This window comes from Schistocerca piceifrons, chromosome 4 (assembly GCF_021461385.2).
Source record: "Schistocerca piceifrons isolate TAMUIC-IGC-003096 chromosome 4, iqSchPice1.1, whole genome shotgun sequence".
NCBI classification, from domain to species: Eukaryota; Metazoa; Arthropoda; class Insecta; order Orthoptera; family Acrididae; genus Schistocerca; species Schistocerca piceifrons.
In genome coordinates, this window is record NC_060141.1 from 390,228,206 (window position 1) to 390,250,378 (window position 22,173).

The 22,173-nt window shown below is 43.4% G+C and overlaps 1 protein-coding gene across 2 annotated transcripts in view; it reads right to left on the minus strand.

Annotated features, from left to right (window-relative positions):
• The window catches only part of LOC124796256 (ETS-like protein pointed), an 820,436-nt gene that overhangs the window by 625,869 nt on the left and 172,394 nt on the right, over window positions 1–22,173 (minus strand). The gene's annotated exons all lie outside the window — the stretch shown is intronic.

Sequence of the window (22,173 nt, forward strand, 5' to 3'; positions counted from 1 at the left end):
GACGGCTATTTTGTGGATTGGCTGGGCAATATAGTTGACGTCGCTGGCTGCTGCTGGGAACTGGCAACGTATTGTCGAGAGACTACCAGTGTTGTCCACCAAAGGCGTAGATCATTTCGCCCTGCAAGACACTACCTCTGTCTGTCTCTAAATGCTTCCCTCTCGTTCTCATCTTTGTTTCCTACTTGCCTCGCCGACAGCGCTGCAGCCACGTGTCTGAGCGAAAACAACATTGTATGGTTCAAATGGCTCTGAGCACTATGGGACTCAACTTCTGAGGTCATCAGTCGCCTAGAACTTAGAACTACTTAAACCTAACTAACCTAAGGACATCACACACATCCATGCCCGAGGCAGGATTCGAAACTGCGACCGTAGCGGTCTCGCAGTTCCAGACTGTAGCGCCTAGAACCGCACGGCCACTCCGGCTGGCAACATTGTATGGCTTTTGTTCAAAAGTTAGGATACTTAATACAGCCACATGTTTTGTAGTTATTTGTTGTCGTGACTTTGTCGTGTACAGCAATGGAGAATGGATGTATTATCGGCAATATGCAATTTTTATGGACCATGTAAACGTCCCTTAACTTCTATCCAACGGGACAGAATCTGTGCAGGCCATCACGACTATATAGACGGACACGATTTTTCCGTGACGAAGTCACACTGCGTTGTCCCATACCTTCTCGCCACCGCGTATGATCCTTTTCTATTAATTGATTTCAGACAGGTATTACGACAAAGTAAAGCACCTAAGAGTAGTGTCACAAAGAAGTAGAAACAGTTTATTCAGCACATCACAGTTTGGATTCCGGGAGGGTCGCACGGATCAGTTATATATTTACTCACCTTTACGTGCCTTAAATAACGAAGAACATCAGTTGGTATTTCTCGTCTCCTGTTCAAGGTGTTTGTTTGTGGATATTTAGATGAAATTTCTAACAGGGAGAAACGTATTTTCGAATGCAGCAACAAAGTTCAGCAACTTTTGCCCTTCGTATAACTGGTAGGTAGGAAACAAACGAATCAACATTTTAACACATTTTACATATTTCCAATCATTTCTGTCTCATGGTACAATTTTCTAAGGTTGGTCACAACTTACAAAGAAAGTACTCATTGCGCGAAAACAAGCACAAGAAAAGTGGTGTTGCACCTACAACACTATAAATAAAAATTACCTTTATTTCTCATTTCTAAAACTATCAATAGCTCAGAAATGAGATCGGTATGCAGCCACAAAAATGTCTGATCATTTGCACAACAACATGAAATTCCTGACAGGGAATAAATCAAATTTTAAATTCAGCCTAAAATCATTATCCTGAACAATAACTTCTACTAAGGAATGAATTTTTAATTAAAACTTAGTAGCCTGTGTAAATGAAAAAAAAACTACATTCAAGTGTATCACTACTTACATGAGTCGTTTTTATTACATTTTAGTTTGCTTGCAATTTTGTAACAATGCCAAGTCTTACGTGGTTCGCTCGGAGCCAAAGTCACAAACACATAATGTATACACTATCTATAAACTGAAACATTCCACATTACTTCGATAAAAATCGTGCAAATCATTTACGGAACGTATAATTCAGTGTAGTAGTTGCGGCATGACCTTAAAGAACCGAAATGACAAGCTCATTCCGCTCCTGAAACAGGCGGAAGATGTTATTTTCGCGAACAAAGCTAAAATTCACACAATCGACGGGATTTTATTAGACGTGTCTACCGTATACAACCAGTTTGCTTTTCATTTCTATTGGGCTTCAATGACATGTATTGAAAAGCTGACAGTTACAACAAGAGTGAAGTCTTTTGGCGTTGTTGGCTTGCGTATCCAAAGAGATTGACGCAGTCGTCTAACTGAAAACTTTTTTTCTCTCTCTTGCCCACAACAGCTTTCATGAAATCTGAAGTCTGTTTCTTAAATGTATCTATGATTGCAATGGGTGTGTGTGTATACTGTAGTGTCGTGTTGTGTGATGATGAACGAAGAGTGTGAAACCCTGTGTTAGCACACAGTCTAACCGTCGCGAACAGCACCAATACAACCGCCAAGCTGAACGTCCACATACAATGAACGGATCACCATCAACCACCTCACAAGCCCTCACTCCATGAGACACTGCGGAGGGATTCAAAATTCAAACCAGGGCATTGCTGCAAGTTCTGGTGATCGAGAACTGTATTACTTCTCCTTTTGCAAGCCAAATAATAGCTTTCTTTCTCGCCACAATGATTCGAATCGGCTTTATCGGAGTCGGGCGCCAACAGCACAAGCATACATTGGCAACAGAGCCAGATACACATACAATGATTTGTAGCAAGGGTGTTCAAATGCCGTCTGAGGGTATCCTTGGCTTTCGGCACGAACATAATTCAGAATGCTGTACGAGAAAAGCATTTGCGAAGTTCTCGCACAGTGGTCAGTTCAATTCTTTTATGCTCCATGCTAGATTATTCCGTAACATCTAACTCCAATAGATGTTTTGAGCTCTGAATGTATTGAAGATCTTTAATAGTACTCAGGTAGTTCGTCTTACATAAATCACTACTTTGTTGGAAAAGTGGTCGCAGCTTGTGGGAAGAGCCTTGGGACATGGAAATGAAGTCGTGCCATGCCAACTGGCTTCCCGCTGTATTCGCGGAGCAGCGTCACTTTTCTGCTTCAGCCAGCACCGGCCTCGTCAGATAGTATTACCGCTGAAGCGCCCTTCTGTTTGCGGCAGCCGCAGGTTTCAATTACAGCCGCGTTGAGCGGTGAAAGAAGCTAGCACCCAAATATTTATGCCCGATCACGCCTGCACCGCTACTTGGTCGCAGTGAAGAGAAATGAAGGACTGATGCCAACTGTTGTATGCTAGCTTTCGTAACAATCACATGACAATAGTTACAGTTTTACATTCTCCCGGGCATGACGATGGAATTCAGCAATGCTGGATATTCCAGGTTCTCGCTTTCGCTTTCTGAGAATCTATGCCGTTACTAGATGGAGTCGTCACCAGATTGTGATGCTCATTAGAACAGCCACGAAACGTAAGATAAATTCTATCTTCTGCCTCTATTCATCTACGTCTGTTTTACATGACAGGGCATTTGGAAATCAATACTGTGTGTGTGTGTGTGTGTGTGTGTGTGTGTGTGTGTGTGTGTGTGCGCGCGCCCTCGCGCGCTTGTAGAGGGAGGTTAGATCAGAGGAAAGGAGATGTGTATCCAAATCATACAACGAGCTCGTTCGCTAAACGCAGAACTAGACACAACTCAAAATAAATACTTCAATTTTATGAGAAACCTTATAAACTATAACGTTTACTATCCAATACATAACGAAGACGTAACGGCTCCTAGTGAGTAAGAAATCACAATTTCTTTTACTGAAATTTATGGTAAACGTGATCCGTTGTTGTGCTTACTCACCCAAAAACCAGCGACCTCGTCGGCAAAACTCAACATTTTTCAGTCTGTTGAACTCTAATAGACGTTCAATTAGTGGTTCCAGAATAGACACTCAAACGATGCGCCTTCGCTGTTTACTGAAAGAAATTTCACTTGATAATGACCTCATGTAAGTAAAGCGCACGCGATTCCCGAAGGTACAAAGGAGAAAATAGTACACACCACGCAGTTACCAGCGTGTAGTATTTGCAGGCGCACACAGAAATTTGACACCAGATTCTTTCTAAAGCTTGCCGACGACTGAACTTCATAACGCAATGAACAAAGTGCAATGAAGTAATGTTATCTGCGCGCATATCTGTTGGTGGGCTCATGATAACTCACGATTAGTGTGCCTTATCTGAGCAGATATCTGCAACCACGTTTTATAATGTCGTACCATCTTGACACCAAAGCAACTGTGACAAGAGTTAAACGGTTTTGTGATGAGAACACATTACGTTTGCAGTTATTTTTTATTATCTGAAATGTTTCGTGCGCTGATTTATGCTTTCTTAGGAAAAAATACTGATCCAGAAATTCAAATTATGCGTAATCATATATGTGAATACAGGAATGATTCCAATGAGCGAGGCGGCGCAGTGTAAAGCCAATGGACAATGGTAGAGAGGAAGAACAACTATGGGTAAGGCTGATTTGCAGTACGAAGTAGTTCGCGACGACACCGTTGTATATAACATTCTCAGACTTTTTGCTGCGTCAGTTCAGGAAAATACCTCGAGCTTTAGACGGTTACTTCCATCCTCTTCGTCAGGGGCAACTAAGTAATCCGTACGGCTTCCGACCGTTGTGCAGAACATCAACAACATATTACAAATCGAAAACTAGAGAAATTTGCAGTTGAACACAGCCTCACAAACAAACAAAAAATACTGTTTGACAAAATAAAATTATTGATCCAGGGTGCTACATACTGGAATTCTATAACTAGAGAGATTATAAAAATACGAATACGCGAGACGAACTTGAACGGTGACAATGGATGTAATCCTAGCAGTGCATGGAAGCGAGCTCTCGATGCAGAGAAGAAGCAGAGCTATTCGTCACAATGTTTACGCCACTATTAGAAGCCGTCTATGGGCTATATAAGGCCACGACAGCAGCAGTTTAGACAGTCAGTTGCTCTTGATGAAGACGATGGACCTAATCGTCGATAGCTCGAGGGTTTACCTTGAACTGACACAGCAAGAAGTCCGAGAATGTTTTAGACAAGCCTAATTAGTGTTGGAAGCCCTCTAATTTTACGTTCGTGGTCTTTTCGCAGGACGTCTGAAAGAGAAAATAATATATTGGTTGGCTCTTCTACGACCGGTAGCTCTCGGAATTTTAACAACAAACCACATCGTGATACACAACGCCTGTCCTGCACTCTGAACTGGGGTTGCACGAAACTACGACGAACAGCGTGGCTTTTCATCGGATCTTCTGTATTTCCTCTTTCAATCCTACATGGTAAGGGTCTCAGGTTCAGGAGCAATATTCAAGCCCTGGCCGAACCATATCTTTGTAAGATATCGCCTTCGCGGGTATTCACTTCCAGAGAATTCTTCCACTGACTTTCAATCTACGAATATGGTTCAAATGGCTCTGAGCACAATGGGAGTTAACTGCTGAAATCGTAAGTCCCCTAGAACTTAGAACTACTTAAACCTAACTAACCTAAGGACATCACACACATCCATGCCCAAGGCAGGATTCGAACCTGCGACCGCAGCGGTCGCCCGGTTCCAGACTGTAGCGCCTAGAACCGCTCGGCCACTCCGGCCGGCAATATACGAATAGTTTTAAGTGGTCGTTCCACTTTAAATCGCTCCACACGCATAATTCAAGATATTAAATGGATGTGACTGATACCAGTGGTTGTTCGGATATCGTCTAATCTTACAATAATAGGTCTTTCCGCCTATTTATGCAAAATTCATTTTGTTGATGTCGAGGATAAACTGACAATCTCAACACAAAGCGCCCGTCCTCTGCAGAGCTTTCTGCATTTCGCAATAGTTTACTAGCGTGACCATATCTCTATGTACTTTGAGCTTTCGACATTATATACTTATAAAGTTCTTAAAATGTTGAATTGCGTAATGAGAAATGCCATCATATTCGGTACTTCCAGAAATTAGATACCCTGTTGTTGTTTTAGTGTTTTATAAAAGAAACCTATTAATCCGCCCTTGATTTGAGAGACAAATGGACACAGATTCATTTCTATGTGGAATCACCAACGTAAGACATAAAAATGACGAACGCCAGTGTGTTTACTTAATAGAAACGAGGAAACAATAAAAGTGAAGGAAATGAGCTAACAGCAAGCACGAAGATAACTGATATTTCGATAATGGATTGGAGCCACGCATAGTAACTCCGACGGCAGCATCGATTCGAGAATCAATTACTGCACGCGCGCGGGATGGGCGAGACCTCTGCCGCCTGCGGCCTTAGCCGATAACAGTTTCCAATCCATAAAACTGAGTACCTATTCTACCAACGTCCTAGCACGGCAAACTTCTAGCATTATCAGTAAAACTTTACGTTTCCCTATACTGCTAATGTAAACAAGAACGGGTATTATTCGAAAGCATCTAAGTACAAATCTCGATTCAGTGTAGCTTTGTCTTTTGATTCTTTATTTCACTCAAATATTAAGTTTAACCAGGACCTAGATCTGAGATCTGTCTCGAAAATACTAGGTACCGACGGAATGTTGTAACACCACATCTAAACCATGCAGTGAAAGGAGACAACTGATTTACCGTCGCTTAAAAGTAGGCCTCACCGAAGAAATGGGAAGCAACACAGCTACAGGGCTTTCAATAACTGTCTTTGGATTTCAAAAAAGTTTAACCCAGTGTAGTGTCGCACGTCAAATTCAGGCTAGTGACGCTTCAGAAGTGACGGTTAATGTAGCAGAGTAAATAATTAATCCCTGCCCGCCAATAAACGCGTTTTCAATTATATCTGCGACAGCAGTACATCGCATAATTTCCCTCGCGCGTCGCACGATGCCGAGAGTGTGTGGATTCTGGACGCGACCGCGAATCGACACTGGAGCTCCGAAGGCGAACGGAAGAAACGTTTCAAAGATAACACCCAACACAGTTCGTAGCTTCGGGATCACAGGAAAGGACTCCGACGACTCGGACTTAGCTCTGGGGCAGGCACTGGCGAGTGAAGAAACGCAAGCCCAGACGCAGAGCTATAAGAGTCGACGTGGCGTAACGCCCTGCTACGAACAGTTACCGGAGGAGGCGGTTACAAAAAGCGGACTGCGAGGCCATTCCGCCGCCTTCTGCCTGTCGGCACCAACCAGCCGAGCTGCATTCTGCGCTGCCAGCTAAAGACAGACAATAGTTGAACCACGTGCCACATGCAGTTCCTGAGATCCATGACTATTCCGTGCAGTTCGAGGATGGCTAGTAATCGTAATACGATCAGTAATACATTTTTTTTTCTTTTCAAGATATGACATCTCTTGAGGCAGTTCGAAGTTATACATGAAAATTAGCATTTTCTTCGCATATACGCATCCTTCCGCTATTTCATCCCAAGACAACATTTTAAAAATAAAATTCATCTGTTCAAGGCTATGGACTCGCTTCACTGCACGACTCCAAAGGCTTCCACTAGATGAGCGGATGCTTGAGCGGTGGCGTCCAACTCGAAGATGGTCTGTTCGAATACTGGATGAGGAAATGTTTGAATAGCAATGATTTCGCCAGCAAAGGAACGAACAGTTCCTGCTCACCATTCTTCGCTTGAAACCCCATGTCAGACATCGCATCTCTCCGCGGCATCTCTTTGAGTATTTATTTAATCGTATGGCTAGGGCCCCCCGTCTTCCAGTGATATCAGGTGACGGAAGCGAAACTGAATCCAACTGAGGTGGAAAGAAATTTGTGGTACAACTCAACTAAAGGAAGGAGCACGTTGATAAGACACCAACAGAAGCATAAAGGAATCGTGAATTTCGTAATAGAAGGAAGCATGGGAGGGGGGAGAGACCAGGGTTTCAGTACAGTAAAAAGGTTCAAATGGATGTAGACTGCATTAGTCATCCAGAGATGAAGGCTTTCATGAGATAGACTGAAGTGCAGAGGTGAATGAAAAGTGTCTTTCGAATGAAGACCACAACAGCATTACGATCATAGGCGGTGTGATTTGCAGAACAAATTACACAGTTGAGTTCCACATGTCTGCAAGAAACATAAATTCTTCCTGTGTTACTTTTCTTGCGCAGACATGGTTTGGCATATTTCTGTCATTACCAGTAGGTTCTTATGAAGTTGCAATCTGAAAGTAGGTTAGGTGGGAGTACAGCCCCATGTAGGGTAAAAACCTACACCAAGTTTTTGAACTGACTGCCATCGATTCAGGAGTTGACCACCAGGTGTCAGGTTTGTCTTACTGCAACTTACTGTTCCATGAAAGTTAGTCCCAGCAGGTCGCTTCGAAGGGGAAAAAAATTAGGTGACACTGGTTCTTACGACTCACATTTAACTTTTCTGAAGTTTTACTTGAAAACTGATGTAGGTTCTGAAAAGAAGAATCGACGATTTACTCGTTGACACTACTGCATTTACGGTTCGCTTTCGCGTGGAAATAATTGTTCCAGTTGCTCCTCAAAATCAAGAATATCACACTTCTCAGAAAATAGCGAAATGGGGAAATCCACGCAGGTATTTTGGGGGTATATCCCTGCAGTTCCAATGTAACAACAATTCTTCAATGATAATCCCCACCCAAGATGACAGTACGCACTGAGTAAGATTACCTGTCTTGAAGATGTAATTCCGCTGTCTAAAAAAAAAAAATTAGTGGAAACTTTTTGACGAAGCTTTGAAATCTGTGCTTCTAACGTCGACACCAAACAATCAACGAATGGAAGAAGAATCCACGATATGAGAAAAGAGAAGTTTTCTAACTGAGAAGGAATGACGTGCCAATGAAAGAAAAGAGTGTGGCATAGAAACAAAACGACGTAAGGTGTTTTTCATTATATCAATGACAATCAAACACATAACAGATCGAACAGTCAGCTAATTATTCTTCAGCGTCAGTTTCAGACTTCTCACATTATGGCAGCAGCTCAGATATAGACATGGACTTATTATTTGGCGAAGAAGTATTCGAATACGAAGAAAAAAAGAAGAATCGGAGGCTTCAAGGAAGACTCAGAGGACCTAGCAAAGTACACTATTTACTAGGTACCTAGATAGCTTAGCCTCAGTAACTGAACTCTTTCAGGTTGCCCTACTAATCGTCCTTTCGTGACGAAGACGTGTCTTTTTTGCAAGTATTTTTAAGCATGAATTTACGAGACATTTCAGTTCAAACCCTTCAAATAGCCCTTTGTGACACTGTTGTGTTGTGGCCATGTTTAGCTCAAATGAGGAAAAGACACGCACTGCGGGAATTTAACCCGCAATATCTGTTTTAGCTAAATTGTAAATTTCTCTGTAATTAATAATTAGATAGAGCTGTAATTTGCATGGGTTATAGGGAACAGCCCAACCAATGACTTCAACTTGAAATCACGGGAAAAATCTACCCTTCGTTGCTACAACGATAGAAAAATTGAATACTGCGTGGCTTTATCCCCTCCTACCACGGAAAAAGGTTTTGTGATAACATTTGTGACTGCCAATTACCCCTAAAATTTTTTTTATCTGTTGCGGTCTCGTATCAATTAATAGTCGTCCAATCTTCTAGTAATGAATGTCCTACAAAGCCTGACTAACTAGTAGTTACGCTAGAAGATCGCAATAAGCAGAAATTGTTTTAAGCCTGTTTTACATTTGCAAATTACACTACTGGCCATTAAAATTGCTACACCACGAAGATGACGTGCTACAGACGCGAAATTTAACCAACAGGAAGAAGATGCTGTGATATGCAAATGATTAGCTTTTCAGAGCATTCACACAGGGTTGGCGCCGGCGGCGACACCTACAACGTGCTGACATGAGCAAAGTTTCCAACCGATTTCTCATACACAAACAGCAGTTGACCGGCGTTGCGTGGTGAAACGTCGTTGTGAAGCCTCGACTAAGGAGGAGAAATGGGTACCATCACGTTTCCGACTTTGATAAAGGTCGGATTGTAGCCTATTGCGATTGCAGTTTATCGTATCGCGACATTGCTGCTCGCGTTGGTCGAGATCCAATGACTGTTACCAGAATATGGAATCGGTGGGTTCAGGAGGGTAATACGGAACGCCATGCTGGATCTCAACGGCCTCGTATCACCTGCAGTCGAGATGACAGGCATCTTATGCGCATGGCTGTAACGGATCGTGCAGCCTGCAGCCATGTCTCGATCCCTGAGTCAACAGACGGGGACGTTTGCAAGACAACAACAATCTGCACGAACAGTTCGACGATGTTTGCAGCAGCGTGGACTATCAGCTCGGATAGCATGGCTGCGGTTACCCTTGACGCTGCATCACAGACAGGAGCGCCTGCCATGGTGTACTCAACGACGAACCTGGGTGCACGAATGGCAAAACATCATTTTTTCGGATGAACCCAGGTTCTGTTTCCAGCACCATGATGATCGCATTCGTGTTTGGCGACACTGCGGTGAACGTACATTGGACGCGTGTATTCGTCATCGTCATACTGGCCTATCACCCGGCGTGATGGTATGGGGTGCCATTGGTTACACGTCTCGGTCACCTCTTGTTCGCATTGACGGCACTTTGAACAGTGGACGTTACATTTCAGATGTGTTACGACCCGTGGCTCTACCCTTCATTCGATACCTGCGAAACCATACATTTCAGCAGGATAATGCACGACCGCATGTTGCAGGTCCTGTACGGACCTTTCTGGATACAGAAAATGTTCGACTGCTGCCCTGGCCAGCACATACTCCAGATCTCTCACCAATTGAAAACGTCTTGTCAATGGTGGCCGAGCAACTGTCTCGTCACAATACGCCAGTCACTACTGTGGTATCGTGTTGAAGCTGCATGGGCAGCTGTACCTGTACACACCATTCAAGCTCTGTTTGACTCAATGCCCAGGCGTATCAAGGCTGTTATTACGGCCAGAGGTGGTTGTTACGGGTACTGATTTCTCAGGATCTATGCACCCAAATTGCGTGAAAATGTAGTAACGTATCAGTTCTAGTATAATACATTTGTCCAACGAATACCCGTTTGTCATCTGCATTTCTTCTTGGTTTAGCAATTTTAATGACTAGTAGTTTATGTTGCCAAACGTCCTTTATTTTCAGATTTCAGTCAAATAAGAAATCGTTGGCGACCCACATGTGTGCTGAAAAACGTTTTAGAGGCAAAGGAACACAAGAATAATTAACTGTTTTGCATAAACAGGTGTAACCCAATGCTTTAATCCGTCCATAGGTTTGCTAAAATGCGGCCGTGTGATAATTGTACGGGCCGGGAACACGAGGCTATGGGTGCAGCCTTATCGCAGCCGGCGGCGCGCCTCTACTGGAACAGAGGGCCCTTGTTAACGTCGGCGCGAATGCGTTTCGGTCCGCCCACGCGGGACCACACAGCGGCGACGGCGCGCCAGCTGAGCACCGTCACAGACGCGACCTCATTCTGAAGCCGCTTGGTGGCACCCGTTCGTCACGCTCCTCCACAGACTTAGGCCTTGCAGTCACAAGACACGCCCAGTCAAAATTCGATACGGATTATTTGGAGAACTGGACGCCAAAACCGTGAAAATATTTGTTTTCGCTTTCTTTGATTTCTGTGTGTGCAAGCATGTACACCTATTCCACAGTCCGTAACCATTCATGTCTTAAATCTACTTCATTCTCCTTCACCTCTGCTCCCATTACAATCGGATTCGTTTTGTCGATATTCATCTTACAACTTCTTTTGAATATCCTACCCATTCCGTTAAACTAATCTTTTAAGTCTTTTGTTGCCCCCGAAAGAATTACGAGGGGTGTTCAATAAGTAATACTATATAGCTTGATTCCAATATACAGGGTGATTCAAAAAGAATACCACAACTTTAAAAATGTGTATTTAATGAAAGAAACATAATATAACCTTTGTTATACAACATTACAAAGAGTATTTAAAAAGGTTTTTTTTCACTCAAAAACAAGTTCAGAGATGTTCAATATGGCCCCCTCCAGACACATGAGCAATATCAACCCGATACTCCAACTCGTTCCACACTCTCTGTAGCATATCAGGCGTAACAGTTTGGATAGCTGCTGTTATTTCTCGTTTCAAATCATCAATGGTGGCTGGGAGAGGTGGCCAAAACGCCATATCCTTAACATACCCCCATAAGAAAAAATCGCAGGGGGTAAGATCAGGGCTTCTTGGAGGCCAGTGATGAAGTGCTCTGTCACGGGCTGCCTGGCGGCCGATCCATCGCCTCGGTTAGTTGACGTTCAGGTAGTTACGGACAGATAAGTGCCAATGTGGTGGCGCTCCATCCTGCTGAAATATGAATTGTTGTGCTTCTTGTTCGAGCTGAGGGAACAGCCAATTCTCTAACATCTCCAGATACTGTAGTCCAGTTCCAGTAGCACCTTCGAAGAAAAAGGGACCAAAAACTTTGTTGGCTGAAATGGCGAACAAATGTACAACTAAATGAAACTTTATAGCTCCCTTAATTCGCCGACACATAGTGCTTAGCTCTGCCTTTTGTCGCTGCAGAGTTTTAAATTCCTAAAGTTGTGGTATTCTTTTTGAATCACCCTGTATCATATAGTCCCCATTCTTCTGGCTACAAAATCACATTTTTTAACATAATCTACGTTCAATGCGACGGCCTTACGCCATCTTACTGGGAGGGCCCCTATGACGGCGTGATACCACTTTACTGCTCGACATCGGTGCCAACGTCTTGCTGAATCAGTAACCTCCCTATCATTCACTTACTGCTTCCCGCGGAGAGCATCCTTCATTGAGCCATGCGGATGGAAGTCGGAAGGTGCTGATCGGCGTTTTACGGTGGATGAGGAAGAACAGTCCAGTATTGTTTTGTGAGCTGCTCTCGGCTGCGCAGATTTCTGTGAGGCCTGGCGTTTCATGGAGAAGGAGAAATTCGTTTGCAATTTTGTGGCGACGAACACGCTGAAGTCATTTCTTCAGTTTCTTGAGGGTAGCACAATGCACTTGAGAGTTGATCGTTGCACCATGAGAGAGTCAATTAAGCAGAACAGCAGCTTCAGAGTCGCAAAAGACCGTCGTCATGACTTCACCGGCTCGGGGTGCGGCTTTGAACTTTTTCTTCGGAAGAGAGCAGATATGACGCTACTTCATATATTGCCATTTTGTGGTTCAAATGGCTCTGAGCGAGGCAGGATTCGAACCTACGACCGTAGCGGTCGCGCGGTTCCAGACTGAAGCGCCTAGAACAGCTCGGCCACCAGCGGCCGGCTTGCCATTTTGTTTCCGGATCGCAGTGATGAAGCCATATTTCATCGCCCGTGACGATCTTCGACAAAAAATTGTCACGATCAACCTCGTAACGCGTAAGCAATTCCGCACAGACGTCCTTCGTTTGCTCTTGTGTTAGCCGGCGAAAAACCCAGCGGTCACACACCTTTGAGTAACCCAACTGGTGGATGAATGTGTCAGCACTGCCAACAGAGAAGTCCAGTTGCGCAGCGAGATATTTGACTGTGATCCGTCGATCACACCGAATGAGAGAGTCCGCACGTTCCAACAATGCAGGAGTCAGAGCTGTGTGCGCCCGGCGCTCGAGAGAGATCGGTCAGGTTTGCGAGACTTGTTGCGATGATGACAGACGCCTCATCCAACGACTCACCATGTTTTTGTTCACTGCCAGGTCTCCATAGACATTCTGCAAGCGCCGATGAATATCTGCGAATGTCTGGTTTTCCGCCAAAAGAAAATAAATGACAGCCCTTTGCTTGGAACACACCTACGTCACAGATGCCATTTTAAACGCTGCGTATAGCACCTACCAGAACTTCATGAATCTACAGGAGCAGAAGCGGGAATATTCCACGATATCCATGTAAATTCTGTATTTTTCATCTGAAGATGTCAGAGAAAAAAATGTGTTACATTACGTATTGAGTGTCTCTCTCTAAAATATCATCGGTAAACTTTCGTTTTTAATTTGTTCTCTTTGAACTTCAATTCTTTTTGTAAATTACTCCTTTGTTTCCTTTACTGTCTTCTAACTGTACAATTAGAGTACGTTGGTGGACGAGCTCCAAAGTTCAGCTTGCCTTATACGCGCGCTGATGTCATTCTCACGATGCCTGTGCGAGTTATACGATTATGACAGCTGAAATGGTGCAGTCTTCCTATAATACCAGTTCTCCACATTTGCCAAACAGGGTTTCGGGAGAACACCATCGCCTTTCTACCAAAGATTACCACTGACGAAAAGTGTGAGTTCATCCACATGAGTGCTAAAAGGAATTCGTTAAACTTCAGTTACATGACAAATCAGTCAAATACAAAGGCCGTAAATTCAACTAAATACCTAGGAATGACAATTACTAACAACTTCAATTGGAAGGAACACAGAAAATGTTGTGGGGAAGCGTTTTATTGGCAGGACACTTAGAAAATGTAACAGATCTGCTAAGGAGACTGCCTACACTACGTTTATCCGTCCTCTTTTAGAATACTGCTGTGCGGTGTGGGATCCTTACCAGATAGGACTGACGGAGTACAGCGAAAAAGTTCAAAGAAGGGCAGCATGTTTTGTATTATCGCGAAATATGGGAGAGAGTGTCACAGAAATGATACAGGATTTGAGCTGGATAACATTAAAAGAAAGGCGTTTTTCGTTGCGACAGAATCTTCTCACGAAATTCCAATCACCACCTTTCTCCTCCGAATGCGAAAATATTTTGTTGACACCGACGTAGGGAGACACGATCACCACGATAAAATGAGGGAAATCAGAGCTCGTACGGAAAGATATAGATGTTCGTTCTTACCTACTACATATGGGCTCCAAATAGTGGAGCAATTCTCTAGTCTAGAACGAAATGTAAAGCGTTATACATGTAGTGTCCAGCGCTGAAACTACAGATGTCCCGTGTCCTACCTGGTGCACGCACATAGATGATAGTGCAGCATGACGTCAATTCGACAGAAATCAATATTGTAAGTAACGTATTTGAAATATGCTTAGTGAATTCCTGTCCCAACACCTAGTTTGACATACCGTTCTCGTTTTTAGTGAAGTGTTAGATACTTCCATATAGATGAACGAATTCTGTTCCACCTATGCCTCCATCCAACCGCACTTGAGTCTCCTCGTCGAGTGGAGTAATATGTGGGAACTTCAGATTTCCACCGCTCAATCTACAATCAACTCAACTCTCTAACACAGTAAAGTGTTAGGACTAATCATTGACAGAAAAATAAAATGAAATGCACAAATCCGATAACCACGAACTACCAACAGATCGCACCTGGGTTTTACATCTTTCTACCATTATCCTGAACTATAAATCCCTCATACACCCCATGTAAACTCATGCCAAGATTGCCTGGACCTCCGCCTCAACTAAATGTTATAAATCTTTTGAATTCTAAAAAGACATGCACTCGGCTTCGCCTTCTGCATCCGACTACCTTCACCAACTCGCGTCCTATACCAACTGATCCACTTCCCACATCCTCTACCTGGAGCACCTTCTGGCCCAATATATGTACTAATCGCAAAATCCAGTCCCGGTACCCAATATCTTACTCACTATCACCATCCAGGCAGCCTGCTGCGCCACTAGAAATCCCACTTTCAACGCACCTCCATGCGTTCATTATCCATCCTCTCATGTCGGAACCCCATCCAACACCTACTACCCAACGATTAAATACAGCACGAGCTATACCCTTCTTCCAAGCCCTAGTCACAATGCCCCACCTCACACCATCCTTCCAGTTTAATCCCTACACGTTAACGTCTTTTCGTCGCTACCTGTCGTTCCACAGAGCCCCATAGTCAAAGGATCATTCCACCGCCACCATAACCCTGATCATATGCTTGCACCACCGTTACACCCTCTCGTCATTCACATTATCATCATATATTTTAACTGTAATATTAAATCATATAAAAAGTTTCAAAAATACTATACAATGAGGTGACAAATGTCTTGGGATAGCGGTGTGCACAGGTGACTGTAGTATCTCTTACACAAGGTATAAAGGGTAGTGAATTGGCGGAGCTGTCATTTGTACTTAGGTGAGTCATGTGAATAGCTTTCCGACGCGATTAAGGCCACACGACGGGAATTAGCAGATTTTGAACGCAGAATGGTAGATGGAACTAGAAGCAAGGGAGATCCCATTTCGGAAATCGTTAACGAATTGAATATTCCGGGATACACAGTGTCAAGAGTCTGCCGAGAATACCTAATTGCAGACACTAACTCTCACCATGCACAACGCAGTGACCGAGAGCCTTCACTTAACGACCGAATGCAGCAGCGTTTGCGTGGAGTAGTAAGTGCTAACAGACAGGAAACACTGTATGACGAATGTATCTGTTAGGATAGTGCTGCAAAATTTGGCGTTATGGGCTACGGTAGCAGACGACCGACGCGAATGCCTTTGCTAACAGTACGACAATGTCTGCAGCGCCTCTTCTGGGCTCATGGCCACATCAGTTGCACCTCTACACGACCGGAAAACCGTGGTATCGTCACATGTATCCCGATTTCAGTTGGTACGAGCTGATGGCAGGGTTCGAGTGTGCCGCAGACCTCACGAAGCCATGGGCCCAAATTGTCAACAAGGCACTGTACAAGCTTGTATTGGCTCCATGATGGTGTGAGCTGGGTCCTCTGGTTCAACTGAACCGATCATTGACTGGAACTGATTACGTTAGCTACTCGGAGACCATTTTCAGCCATTCATGGACTTTATGTTTCCAAAGAACGATGGAATGTTTATGGCGCCGTGTCACCGAGCTGCAGTTGTTCCCGATTGATTGAAGAACATTCTGGACAGTTCGATCGAATGATTTGACCACCCAGATCGCCCAACATAAATCCCATCGAACATTTATGTGATATCATCGAGATGCCAGTTCGCGCACGAAATCCTGCACCGGCCACGTTTTCGCTATTACGGACGGCAGTAGAGCCAGTATGGCTCAATATTTCTGCAGGGGACTTCCAACGCCGGCCGAAAGGAGGCCCGACACGATAATTGGAGGTATGATTTTTTTTTTATCACCTCAGAGTGTGACTAATGTGTTGTGTGTTTTTAAACAACATTTATTATTGTCTGTTTTATCTATTTTGAAACCCCTTTCAAATTTTTGTAGCCTTTTGCTGAAGAGTAGTTTCATCCGCTGTCAGTCTCCCCCCCCCCCCCCTCCCACCTGGCTCCACCCTCTCCATTGGCGGGGAACTGAAACAATAAACTCCAGATCTATTATGCACATGGAAGAGGTTAACAAGATTGACACGAACACGATCTCCTCTTAACACGCATGACGATGTATCGACGCGCTTCGTAATGAGGCAGGATGTGGTATAACTAATAAAAAATCATTTGGATTTTAGAAACTTTTGAGAATAGAATGGCTCCATTAAACTAAACTGGTCTCATAGTAATTTGTGTTGTTAGATCTGTTACTCGAGATTGGTACAAGGGCTGAAACTGCGATCCCAAATGAATTTAACAACAGTCCAGGTGGAAATGTCATTTATGAAAGACGTTCTGTAGACGCTCTACACAAGCGTGCTCACCACTGTTTCGAAGTGCGGTTGCACCGTGAATCGTGCCTGATCACAGTACAGTCTCCGTCCGTCTCTGCCCCCCCCCCTTTTTTCCCCTCCCGTGTCATTACTTATGACCTGTCGGTTATGTCAACAGCAGCGTATCATTTCGTGTGATGGCCATTCGAGCGCGTTGCGGCAGCGCAGCCGGGCTTCACTTGTTGCGCCGCACGTGATACCAGAGGGCGCGGCCCCGCGCTGCCAGCGTTGCCAACTTCACTGCCCTCGCGCCGCCGCAACCCCTAGGCTAGGGACAGGCGGGCGGGCGCGTGCCGTGCCGTCTCTCCTCGTTCCGTCTCCTGTCTCCTCGTGTCGCAGCGCGGCGCCCGGTTTTTCCGCTGACTTCTTATCGCCCGTTACCGGCCACAGCAGCCGGTTTCACCTTGTCGCCCATCCATCAGGTACACGTGCAGGAATCCGCGGCACGAAGCGGCGCCAACGTTCATTCACAGTTCGCTTTTAAGGCAAGGAATTCAGTCTTTTTTAACGGCGGCATACTGTCGAGCTAAAAGGTTTCTGGAATACCAATGAGGGAGCATATTTATTCGTACCTGTTGCTGCACATCAAATAGTATGACGTACTTTCGATTCGTAAATGCTCCCAAAGAGAATAAATTAATCCCGAACAACATAAAACTACACACTGGTTGTTCCACGGTTCCTACATCTCATTAACTCTGTTCACGCTGCTTAATACGCATTGTGTTAGGTCAGGTTTGTCCTGTACACTTCGACCCCAGAACAAAATCAACGGCTTCACTGAAATACAAAACACGGATAATTCTTTACTGGAAAAACATCACAGATGAGAGACTTTATGTTACCAGCACGAACATACCACAAAGCGAATTAAGTGCAGAATTCACATGAAGGGACAACACTGCCGACATACTCGATATTCATGCCAACGTGACGCGCGAGTTGAACAACGTCCCAAAGAAGACATTTTTGACAGTTTCACATTGTCTTATGAAAGTTTTGTTCGTTGCACTGGAGTACTTGTAGATTAGGGGCCTATACAGAGCACCTGTAGCATTAAAACCAAATTCGTAATTTTTCTCTTTTTTAGTACACCCTCGAAACTTTTTGGGCTGACAGGGAAGAAGGAAACGCAAACTGTGAATATTAAATAGAAGAGAAGACTAGGTTCTGAATGTTGTATTATAGGAGAACGCTGAGGATCAGATGACTAATGACGAGATGGTTGTTGTTGTTGTTGTTGTTGTTGTTGTCATCGTCGTCTTCAGTCCGATGACTAGTTTGATGCAGCTCTCCACGTTACTCTATCCTGCACTAGTTTCTTCATCTCCGAATAACTTCTGCAATCTACATCAGTTTGAACATGCTTACTCTATTCATCTGTTGGTGTCCCTCTTCAGTTCTTAACCGGCACACTTTCCACTAGAACTCTCAGAATGTATTCAGTCAACAGATCCATTCTTTTACTTAAGTCACGACACCAACTTATTTTCCTCCTCATTCCGATTCAGTACGTTATTAGTGGTCACATGATCTACCCATGTAACCTTCGGTGTTCCTCTGGGACAGGAAATTTCAAAAGCTCCTACTCTCTTCTTGTATGAACACTCTGTCGCCCATGTTTCACTTCCATTCAATGCAACTAAGCCTTGTCGTTTCACCTATTTGAGCCTCTTCTGCCTTTAACATTTCATCTCTCAAAGCTATCAATTCATCTTTTACTGTATTCCTTTCCACTGTTTTAATCAATCGTTGCCTAATGCTCCCTTAAACTCTCAGCAACTTCTGGTTCTTTCAACTTATCCAAGTCTCCCATCTTCTTAATTTAGTACCTTTTTGTAATTTCTTCAGTTTTAATCCACAGCTCATAAACAAATTGCGGTCAGAATACACATTTGCCCCTGGAAGTGTCTTACAGTTTCAAATCTAGTCCAGAGATCTCTGTGTTACCATTACTTACTTAATTTGAAACCTTCCGGAGTCTCCAGGTCTCTTTCGTGATTATTAAACCAAGTGTTAGCGATGGTTAAATATGCTCTGTATTAAACTGTAGCAATCTGCGTACTCTCATTCCTTTCCCCTAGTCCATATTCACGTACTATTTTCCCTTCTCTTCCTTTTCCAACTATCGAATTTCAGTCCGCCACTACAATTACATTTTCCTCTCCCTTAACCAGCTGAATAATCTCTCTTATCTCATCATACATTTATCCAATCTCCATCATCTGCAGAGCTAGATGGCATGAAGAGGTATAGCATAAAACTGGGGAGAAAAGAACTGTTTGGCACAACTTGACCAGAAGAAGGGATATGTTGATGGAACACGTCCTGGAGCACCAAGAAGTAGTTAGTTTGATAATTCGGGGAAGAGTGAGGGTACCTAGGTTTCTGTAGTTATGCAGAGATGAAGAGACCTGCACTGGACAGACTGTTGGGAAGAGTTATACCAAATTAATCTTCGAACTGAAGGCAACAAAAACAACAGTGAACATACTAGCTGTTAAGTCTTATCAGTTAAATCTTTTAAACGAATGAAGTACAGTGAGTTCATTGTTGAGTCGTACAAAAGTTAAGTTGCCTTTAGTATTTTGTGTCAACTTTTCAAATACAGAGATAAAAATCTATCACCTTCAGTGACATCTGGTGCCAAAATAAAGGAGGGTTGACCACTTTTGCTGCATTATGCAATTCAGCTTTCAAAGTTATTTAATTTTTCTATATTACTTAAAATATTTCTGTAGCTCTAAAATTACCGTTAAACGAACCTGACGCCGTTAATAGGTTTGACTCTTCTGCGGAGATATATTTAAAGAGAAAGTTCATCCCCGGTTCCTTTTTCGTGGTGAATCTGTCCATGGCTCTACCGCTGAACTTTGGAAGCCTGTGGATCATTTGATTTTCAATAGACCGCATAACAAGAGTAAACAGCCTATATTCAAACACGGTACTTCTGTGAAACGTCTTGATCTCTCTGCTTCGCACGTTGTTACTGGGATAGCAGTTAGTAATTTCAACAATTTCATAACGTCACCAGAAGATTCTTGCAGGCTATTTTCAATCAGAAACTTCAGGAACACTGTTTCACTTTAGATTTCTAGATAATCATTTCGAGAATAAATGATTTGTAGTTCTTGTTGCGACCGGACGAAACTACAATCATCCGGCCATTGCTGTGGGTTCTTCGCTTGCTCGCCGAGTTGGCGCATTATACGGTAACACATGAAATATTAGTTTACTTTACTACATAAATGAATAAAAGATTTACTTAACTTTGTCACAGGAGTGTTTGATAAGTTACAACTTTTATTGACTATTATGCATCACTTGATGCACAGATTAACGAACTGTTGTCTTTCAGTACAACGTTCCATATTTAAATGACCAAGACCATCAGAAATTTTTCACGTTGGTCCTATGCTATGATGTCTCCTTCAGATGAAGTCACCAACTGGGAGCAGAGTTCTTGCTGGCCCGACCCTATATTGACCTCAGTATGACCACTGCTATAGTGAGCGGGAAGGCGTGATCTTCAGAAACGCCTCCTATACATAGCTGCGGATTGCAGTGAATCTTTGCTAGTGCCTGTGATATCGATATTCGTTGCAAACTTTGGTGTGGCAACGCGATCTCTGTACGATACCACAGTTCTGTTTTAGCTTTGTTTAAAAATGATAGTACTTTACAACAGCAGAAAATTTATTTTTCAGTGAAGAGTAGAACTGCTGGTCAATTAAATTAGACGCCAGTAAGTGGCTGGATAATTCAAACCTCAATTTGCTCTGCTCAATTATTATGTCACAGACTTCCTTTGCTGCTACATTCCTTATTGTAGACACGCCCTCGCTCCTTTTTGCTGCCGAATGAGGTAGCGCAGTGGTTGGCACACTGGACTCTTACTTGGGAGGACGACGGGTCCAACCCGCGTCCCGCCATCCTGATTTAGGTTTTCCGTGATTTCCCTAAATCGCTTCAGACAAATGCCGGGAATGGTTCCTTTGAAAGCGCGCGGCCGACTTCTTTCCCTATCCTTCACTAATTTAATGGGACCGATGACATCACTGTTTGGTCCCCTCCCCCGAATCAGCCAACCTACCTTTTTGCTACATTTGGTTCTTCCTCATTTATGATATCAATACTGCCCTCATTTTCAAAATTTCGTTTTCTGATGATGTTATTGCTTGCTTTATTGAGATGGGGTATTTCGCTATACAAGATATGTACCTAGGGCATTATTTTATAAAATACCTCAAACCAACAGGAAAATTTTGGCTGATGTAGTTTCAATTTTAGGCCATGTGTTGGATTCACAATTGTCGTCTGCTTGTCGTTAATCTTCAATGTGTTGAAGACAATCTAGAATGGCTTCTTTATTCTTATGATCGGTGAGGATTGTTCTGCATTTAGAGTTCCATCTTGTGGCTTATCCATGAGACACTTTGTTTCACAATTGCATACAGAACAACCACTCTGAGGTCAATAAGAGAAGATCATTGGTACTTCTGCAGCAGTAGTGAGAAACAGTTTTACTTTTTTATTTTGACTTATAGCTTGGGCAAGAATTATGTTCAGTTGATGTGCATAACAAGTGCCTTTAATACGCGAAATAATACTCTTCTCTTACAACTGTTTGTGGTTTCGCTAAGCTACAAGCAGTGGTCAGGATGAATAAAGAAAGAAACAGAAATCATATATGGAAAGCCCACGTGAGATTCCATCGTGACATTTATATATCAGCAGAGGTGTAAAAGGCGCAAAACGTAAGCACGTACTTGCGCTCTCTTCATAATTCATTTATAACTGTTGTGTAACATATTTGATAAAAGACTGTGTATCTTACTGTTCAAGTACGGCTGCTCATCTCTTCTCAGAAGCTAGATGCAAGAACACCTCTATTTAGATCTGAATAAGTGCACCAATGTTGTTCACACATCATAAATGAATCTGGAGGGGGAAAATAACGAATGCCAAAGAAATAACGAAAGCCAAGGAAGTCGCCTTGCGAAGTTCTGATAGTGC